General features: G+C 47.3%; 1 protein-coding gene and 1 long non-coding RNA gene across 2 annotated transcripts in view; one reads left to right on the plus strand and one right to left on the minus strand.

Annotated features, from left to right (window-relative positions):
* Positions 1-8,995, minus strand: part of Synpr (synaptoporin) — a 181,192-nt gene that overhangs the window by 90,265 nt on the left and 81,932 nt on the right. The gene's annotated exons all lie outside the window — the stretch shown is intronic.
* The window catches only part of LOC102023730, a 9,694-nt gene continuing 3,575 nt past the window's right edge, over positions 2,877-8,995 (plus strand). Inside the window, exons 1-3 of the long non-coding RNA XR_264550.2 lie at positions 2,877-3,086; positions 6,517-6,664; positions 7,881-7,999. This is a non-coding gene — a long non-coding RNA (uncharacterized LOC102023730). The remainder of the gene's footprint in view (positions 3,087-6,516; positions 6,665-7,880; positions 8,000-8,995) is intronic.

The raw sequence follows: 8,995 nt of genomic DNA on the forward strand, positions 1-8,995 counted from the left end.
GAGGCCCCGCTAGTTGTCCCAATCCCTGCACCCGTGCATTCAACAGGAGGCCCCTGATTAAGCTGTCTGCAGGCCACCCCAGGTGATCATGCCATGTGCCATGTGTTTTCTACAGGAGCTTCATCTGACAGCAGCTAAAGTTAGGAATTCAGAGCAAATTTGCCTGGTCTAGCATGGCTTTCTAAGCCATCTTGCTCAGTGCCTCCCCATCAGGATGGAAGAAGATGCTATGCCATGGTGACCGAGGCCGTGGGCTTTGAGACGTGGCCCTGTCCCCCACTACCTGTGGAATTTGTGCCTGAGGTTCCTTATCTGTGAAATGGGGTAACGTCAGAGCATCTTGGGCTTGTCATGTGTGCTTAGTGACTTAAAGCTGCAGCAAAGCCAAAGCAGTGCCCGGCACGCATTGCGCACACTCACGGAGGGGTTGAGGCTCCGTGTCAGCACAGAGCTGGGCGTGGACACAGACGGAGACAGTTTCCTGGGGAGGAGACCAGACACCAGGCCTCAGATCCTGATGACTCTGCTGTAGGTTTGCGGCACCTGTCCTAGATTTCAGCTTTATCATTTAGGAAGTGGGGCCGAGAATGTACACTTTGGAGCTGGGCACCCCGACAAGCTCTGTGGGGGGACACCGGAGCAGGGTGAAGCTGCTGCTTTGGAGAAGGTCCAGTGAGCCTGGTGGCCGTGGGTGGGAGGAGCCAGAGGAGCAGAGCTTGAGGTTCTGTGAACAGCCTGACAACCGGCTCACTTGTCACGCCTGGCATTCTGGAGGCTGGAGCACCTGCGCCTCTGGGGCGCTCCGTACCCTCAGGGAGGCCTTGGGTGCTCTGCGCTCTGGCTTGATCACTACCTCAGCTGCTCTCCACAAGTTCCATTGGACAGAAACCCCCAGTGCTCACTCTTTCACTTCACCACACCTCACTTGGCATCACGGCCCCAGGGCGGCCACCCTCGGGTGAGTTCCCGAAGCCTCTGAGCACTCAGGTTACCCAGCACTGGCTGCCGACTGCTGCGGGTATGCGCGCCACGGCCCACGTGTCCCACATGCACAGACTGAGCCCACCTTCACTCACACGAACCTGCAGAAGAGGGAACTCTGATCGTCATGGGAAACGGGAGCTCTGAGAACAAGCCCCCTGCTCAAGTGGGGTCAGGCAGGATGATCATTGAGAGCTCCAGGCCAGCCTGGGCTACAAAGGGAGCTCAAGCACAGCCTGAACTGCATAGCGAGACCCTGTCTCAAAAAGACAAAAAAAAAAAAGAAAGCACAATGGAGAGTGACCATTGCATTGGCAAAGGAAAGCAGCCACAAGTGGAGCCTGAAATGTCCAGGTCAGAGGCCATACCGTCACTCTCAAGGCCTAGGCACCTGCAGAACAGCAGGTCAGGAGCAACGTCTGTGCAAAAGGCATACTCTACCCAATTTCAGGTTGGACCGACGGGTCAGCAGGGTCAGCTTTGATGATCTATAACCTGGAGTCTCTGACTACCAGGGGACAGTCTTGGAAGGACCCACAGTATAGAAGAAGTCAGGTTGGCCAGAAATAGCTTGTCTCTCTCTCTCTCTCTCTCTCTCTCTCTCACACACACACACACACACACACACACACACACACACACACACTGACCTGACCTGACTGAAGCCACCCTTTTCGGCAGTGCTTTTTGTCTGTTCTCTTCCTCTCACCTTCCCACCCTCTGTTCTTGTCTTCCACACAGTTCCCCAGTGACTGCTCAGATGGGCTAAAGTGATGGTATTTTATTTGCTGTGGTTTTCATTTTCATCTATAATGATTGCTCTGTGTCACAGATACCTGGGCTCTCCCCGAAGTGTCTGAGTTGGTATGTTCCGTTCTAGTTGCAAGGTGTGCTTTTTCGAATGTGAATGATCAGAAACCACTACGGGGAAGCCCAAAGGATGGTAGAAGCTCTCTGAGTTTGTACTTGGTGCTGTTGCTCCCCTCCAGGATGCCGGTGCGCAAGTGAGGTGCCTGAAGGTGGCACACTGTGCTTCCCTGCCAGCTGCACCTCCACTGCCAGACAGGCTGGGCAGGCAGGAAGGCAGGTCTGCCCTTGCCCTCCCTTGGCCATGCTCTCGGTTCACAGGTCACATCATTTTTTCCTCCAATCCGAGGCTTTTAAAGTACCACCTTGAATTCCAAAAAGAAATGAAATCTGAAGATTCAAGGGGTCACTCTGGTAAGCAAAAAGAAAAAATATAATCTCTCATAGATTCTATCACGCTGAGGAAACCCCTTCTAATACTTGGTTATGCAGATATACATGCATTATATATAACATTATATATATATAACATAGAAGTATGTACACACTTCATTATTTATTCGTATTCAAACCTTTCTTCAAATTTGGAATCAGATGGCGTGCTCTATTTTGACCTGCTTTTTCCATTGAATATATACAAGCATCTTCCTTTGTCATGAAATATCCCTTTACAGTGGAGTTAACATGTGGCCTGGTATGTGCCACAAGCTAAAGCACAAATTCTGTGGGCACTTTCCCCTGCCGTTAGCTTAGGTATTTGTGTTACTGTATTGTAGCATTACGAGAATGGGGAAGGGGGCTGAGTGTCTGAGGAGCAGTATCCGCTGTCCTCATTCGGACTGTGCCGTGGCTCAGGGACAGCGAGGTGCACGTGCCCTGCCAAACCCTTCTGCAAAACCACACACAGCCGTCGGGGTGACCGTCACCGCGACAGCACCTTCCACCAAGCAGGCAGAAAGCCACTCTCTGGCTGCTAAGAGATGAGATCAGAATTCAAACCCAAGCCCTGTTTGACGCCCACATCCCTGCTCCCTGGGTCCTGCCATCAAGTCTCTGCTCCTCTGTGTGGTGTCCACAGGCCCAGGAAAGTAAGAGCCAGACTCGAAATGCCAATTCTGCCTCTTTGGAGCCCAACTTTTTGAAGGGAAAAGGCCACATTTGTGCAGATTTGTGTCCCTTTGTTCGGAAGTCGCTGAACTTGCCAATCAAAGGGAGATGAAAGAAGCACGGATGCATCAGGAGGAAGACAGAATACCCCAGTGCTCCTGGTTCCACCTGACCTGACTCTAAGCGCACAGGTAACGCACTGCGGTGGCTAAGCAGCTCCTTTCCTCCCATCCAGGGAGAGGGCTGTGCCTGACCTCAGCTTTCCGTCTTCCGACTTTATTTCTCCATATTCTCGCCATTCTTCCCCTGGAAACTTTGAGAGCCATGAGGGGTGTGGCAGGAGTTGGCAGCGTCCTGGAAGTGGGAGAAGTCACTCTAATAACGCTCCTCCATCTACTCAAGCATCATCAAATGGGCAGGCCATTTCCTTACCACCTTCCCTTGCTTGCTTGTCTGTGTTAGAATCCTCCAATGAACAAGCAGGCTTTGAAGGCTGGGACATACTTAGAGCCCTCTGAAAATAAGGTACAGATGTGGGTGGTTGGGTGTCTATTCCTGCCTCTGGATATCTGGAACTGAGGATTCATGACCATCGAGACTGTGCATGGGTGTCCCAGTCTTTAGGGAACACTGTAGATGAGAGCAAGCTCATCGTGCAAAGGCTGGTAGGTCTCCTGAGAAGTTCCATCACTTCCCCACTGTGCCTGCTCCCTCACTGAGATAAGGGGGGCAGACTGTGAGAAAGGGTGAGGGCCCGAGTTAGCTCTGATCAGGGACCATGATTTTTATGCAGTGATGTCCAATTGTCCATAGCATCCCCCAAATTCTGATTCTTCTGGGACCTCTGCTACAGCCTAAGTAGGAGTCATTGTCCATACTCACAGCTATCTAGCAGTGCTGACCAGCAGCAGGAACACTTTCCCCTGTGTGTGCACCTACTGCTACCCTCGGGGCGTAATTGTTCCCTATTTGTCCTCCTTTCTGCAACGTGAATTTTCAAGGGCAGAACATAGACTCATTAAATGGCAAGGATTAGGAGCTCTGACTTCCGGTCTGGTATACCCAACTGAACCCCCGAGGTGGCCTTAATCTCCCCCTCTGCCCTCATTCAGATAATGTCCAATAGTGTCGATGTTCTGGGGAAATCTTAATTTGGAATCGTTTTTCCTGAGACTGAAATATGTGATATGAGTGTGCTATGTCTATGGAAATCCAAAAGTTTTATTAGATTCTTAAGTGTATGTGTTGGGGGAGCATGATTCTTAAAGAAATAAAGAATTGTTTGCTGTAATTGGTTAAAGTTAAGTATAGGAAGTAATTCTAAACTTTGCATTGCACTTTTTATAATAAAGAAAGAAAGAGGATATTGCATCCCCAATTTTTACAGTGGAAGAGTCAACTTTTATATCCCTGTTTTTAGTTTCCATTATAAGTTCACTTAAGGCATGGATCTCTTCACTTCTTAAAGTGCCTCCGCCTCCATGATCATCCACTGAGATCAGAGTCATGTGCCAAGTGTTTGAAAACACACTGGCTTGTCTGGCCAAGATGATGCGTCCCTGTGTAAGCACTGGGTCAGCCAGTGAAGCAGAGAAGGAGACAGAGAGCTAAGATTGGCGCTGAGGCTCTACCCCAGCCTACAAGCTCCTTGTCATTGCTGATCCATTCAGTTTGTGAATTTAATCTCCGGACTCTTCTGTTTAGTTTCTAACATGTCTAAATCTAGTTGTCTCAGAATTTTCCTTGAGAAGCCAGTGCATGTCATATAGAGATAGATCATTCTGAAACTTACAGATAATGTTCCCTTTGAGAATGCATACCTCCTTCAGAGCATATCTTGTAGTTATAAACAGATTTTTCAAGACAGGTCAAATGATATCCCACATACAACGTTATTCAAAGGCTTCATGAACATATATTAAGTTTTTGGTAAAGAGAGAGGATACTTTAATGCATAAGATTCTAATGAAAACAAGAGGCACATGCACAGAGAAAGTTTGCTTTCTGACACTTGGAGAGGTAAATGCATTTCAGATGGATATTTAAAAAGAAACAAAAAACTGACACAAGATAAATAAGGTGAAATTAGATGTACATTCTTCACTGCTTCTGGAACTCAGCTCTGAGAAGTGAACTTGCATCAGTAAATTATGAAGGAAGGAAGGAGAGACAGTGACTTTCAGCATCAGGTAGATGGGTTTGAATATAGGCCCTTCTATGCCTTGACTACTTGATAGCTTAATTTGCTCAATTAAAATGAAGGTGAAATATTACCTATTTATCAAGGTTTTTGGTAGGACAACGTCAGGTCTCCACAGGTGAGCATCAATATTTTTTCTCCCATTCTTTACAATTTTTCTTTTAATGAATTGTAAGCTCAGTCATGATTTCTAATGGACCATTCTTTAAAGATGAAGATCTTGATCTTGACATATCTGATGACTCAAGGATACTGGACCTTGTTGACAGCCCCTGAGTATTCTGTAGAATTTCTCAAAGAATCCAACTTTGGCAGTTCCAAAGCTTATCAAGCCAGAAAGAAGACCAATATAGTATTAGTTCTCCAAGATGAATGAAGACGAGGAAAGGGACTCCTCAACGGGGATTGTCCTTTTTGAATGAAAACCAAGATGGCAGTGTAATCTAGAGCAATCTTCTTGGTGTCTTTCTATATACCCAACGTTCATACCATAGAAATAGCAACTCTAACTTTAGGAATTTTTCTTGAAGAAATTTTTTATTTAAAAAACTTATGGAAATACATAAAAGATATTGACTACAGCACTGTTTGTATTAGAATAATTAATTCTTGGAGTAATTGTTAATTAGAAATCAGCTAATTTTTCACCTCTAGGGGAATGGCTGGACTATGACCAATTTGTATAAAAGGCGTCCCTATGGCCATAAAGATGTAAAAAAAAAATTAAATGCTTGCAGCACCTTCAGATCAAGGCTATGTAATACTGTGATCAAGTTGATTTTTTGTGTGAAAGAGATTAATAAGATTCATGGCATATATATACATACATACAAAACTTGGAAGGTGGACGCACACGTCATATGCTTTTCATCTATGTGCTTTTGAGAAGTATCCAAACTATCTATAAATCTCTATAATTTTTTATTATCAAACCAATACAAATCAGTTTGATAATTTTTAAAAAAAGAGAAGCTTTAAAAATCCCAAAGCACATATTACCATGCCTTGACCTTTCTGTTATCTTCCCCTGGCCCAAAACACAGAAATGTGCCTCAGTTTCCATAAATGGGCAACTTAGGGGCGACAACTCAACTACACTTCAGTTTTTTCCATGTAATTCTATTTCCATGTTTAGCTTACTGGGAGGGAGAAAGGAGTGAAGGAGAAGACGCTGGTCACGGTGATGCGAGGCTTCCAGATAACAGCTGCAGCAATCCCACAGAACGTGGGGCGGGACCCAGCATGTTCAGCTGCCTCAGAGATGATCTAACTGAGGAGAGTGAGAGGGACGCTGAGAAGAGTGAGAGGCTTACAGTGCAGAGCACGAGGGGCCTTTAGATAGTAGGGACCTGCAAGCAACAGAGGGGCAGGACCAAGAGTGGCCAAGTGAGAAATTTAGTGCAAAGCCTCATCTCTCTTAGTTTCAGAGCAAGCTTGAGGACCGAAGGCAGGAAGCAGAAGCTGAGAAGGTCGATGCAGGGGAAATGATGAACCTAGCAGAAATGGAAAGAGCAGCAAAGCCTCATTGTTCCCAGGACCCCGGATCATGACCGCATGCAGCGATGCTTTGTAAGTATTAAAACGCACCATCATCCCGTCACCGTGGTACCAAAGCCTGAAACCGTGGGACCTCAGAATTACTGACAACAGTAACCTGTGCAACAGGAAAAACATGAAACCTGCATCCCAGATGTTCCCGGGGAAAGCCTGAGAGCACTACCCAGCTCCTGCCTCGTGATCCCTCTTAAACACCCTGGGAATCCAGAGTATCATCAGAGGGCCCAGATGGCAGGTATCAGGCATCTTAGGGGTAGAAGGCTTTCCATCAGGAGCTCAGGAAGTAACAAAATGCTAATTTAGAGCATGTAGTTCCTGGTTGATCTAATTCCTTTGAACTCTGGTCTATGTTTTCACTTGATTACTTGCCCCAATGGGGTGACATACAATCATCACTCCAATTTAGGTGGGTCCCTTATATGTTCCTTGAAGCTCTTACCAGGAAGCATCAAGACAGGTGGCATTTGCAGTGGGCCTTGGAAATGAAGAGACCATCTACCTCTGTCTCTAACTGGGGGAAGAAAAGTCCAGCAGACAGAGTGGCTGCAACCAAGCGCCAGTGAACCCAGAGGCAGAGAAGGACTGTGCCCTGCTCCAGGGAGTGCTAGGCAGAGCCTTATCAGAGTTGCTCCATTTTTCATGACCTCCTGTGACTTGCAGTGTCATCTTGAGCGGGTTGAAAGCTGTGCAGTGATCCATTACCCAGCCTAAAAGCAGGTATCTGAACACCTGCTCTTTTTCTCCCCCCAAATATGTGAGTCTGTGGTGAAAATGCGGCTGCCAGTTACCGAGTAGACACTGCTTGGCGCAGGGGTAATTCGAACATGAAAGAAGACCGATGAGAAAACGTCCGGTGCACTGAGCACATCTGTGTGCCTTGGACCTGCATGGCCCAGGGTATGGTTTAGTGCTTTATTGATGAAAGAAGAATTTTAAAGATCAGACCTGAGCTTGCTGCATAGGATACTGCTCAGAACATTCCTCCGAAGTGACTTGAAACAGCAGCGGTGGGCAGGTGATGGGGGAGCAAAGGGCTTGTGGCCAGCAGTAGAGTGATTTCAACAGTGTTTATGAATTAAATATAAAGGGCTTAATTTTACCCAGATGCCCTGCTGGGACTTGACAGCCTTCTCTCTTGTCACACTCACACTTTCCTCCCTCCGTCCTCCCTCAGGCCTTCCCTCCTGCCCTTCATTTCTTCCCTCGTTTGTTTGCTCATGTCTCTCAGGTGTGACCACCTCCTGTGCTGCTGTGGGTCCCAGCGGGGTGGGAACAACCTGGCACTCGGTTCACCTTCCAGCCTCTCTTCCAAACCTGCGCTGGACCTGGACCTGCGCTGCCTCTCAGGTATAAGCAGGTTTGTCATTTGTTTAAACAAAAAGCACTAAAAGTCCAAACGCCTAATAAAGCACATTCACAAGCCAGTTGTGATGGACTCCCTCCTGCTGTGTGGCTTTGGGACTTGACCTGCCAGGTCTGTCTCCTCGGGTTACTGAGAGTTGGCCAGGAGCCAAGTGATGTGAGTGAGGAGAGCCCCTCTTTTCACAACCTGCGGCTTCAGTTTCCTGGGATGCCATAACCAATCACTATGAGTTGGGTGGCTTCAGACAGTGGAAATGTGGTCTGTCACAGTTCTAGAGCTCAGATCTCAGAAATCACAGCGCCTTCAGGTTTGTTCCTTCCAGAAACTCTGAAGGAGGAAGTGCTCTGTGCCTCAGTCCTGGCTCCTGCGCATGTGATCTTGGGCTTGCAGGGCACCACTGCAGTCTTGGCCTCTGCCCCACACAGCCACCGCCTGTGCCTGTCCTTTCTGCATGTTACAAAGACAGTCATCCCCAGAATCAGGACCCATTGCAAATCCAGGGTGGTTTCATCTTGAGAGCTTTAACTGCAAAATATTGCATCTGCAAAGACCCTATTCTGAAATATGACCACATTTCCAGAGACCATGGATTGGGACTCAGACACATCTTTATGGGGCCAGTATTCAACCCACAACTAAAACTTTTACTGTAGTTTCCCTAACATTAACAATGTTGGACAGACAAAGTGCATGGCAAACACATTCCCTTGCTGTGCCCCGCTCCCAATGGTGACTCACACTCCAGGCTTTGGACCCGTCCTCCACCTTCAGCAGCAACCAGGTCAGTTCTCCCACCGCAGCTCTCTGCCCTGGCCTACACGTCTCATTTTCCTCTCCCCGTGACACTTCTCCTTCCTTCTTTGACTTTCAGGGGCCGTAGATCACCTCAGTCTCATCTAGATAATGCAGGATAACATCTCTATTTAAAGTTGGTTGGTTAAAAATCTTAAATCCATCAGCAATCTTAATTCTCCTTTGCC

This window comes from Chinchilla lanigera, unplaced genomic scaffold (assembly GCF_000276665.1).
Source record: "Chinchilla lanigera isolate Chin_1 unplaced genomic scaffold, ChiLan1.0 scaffold00116, whole genome shotgun sequence".
Lineage (NCBI taxonomy): Eukaryota > Metazoa > Chordata > Mammalia > Rodentia > Chinchillidae > Chinchilla > Chinchilla lanigera.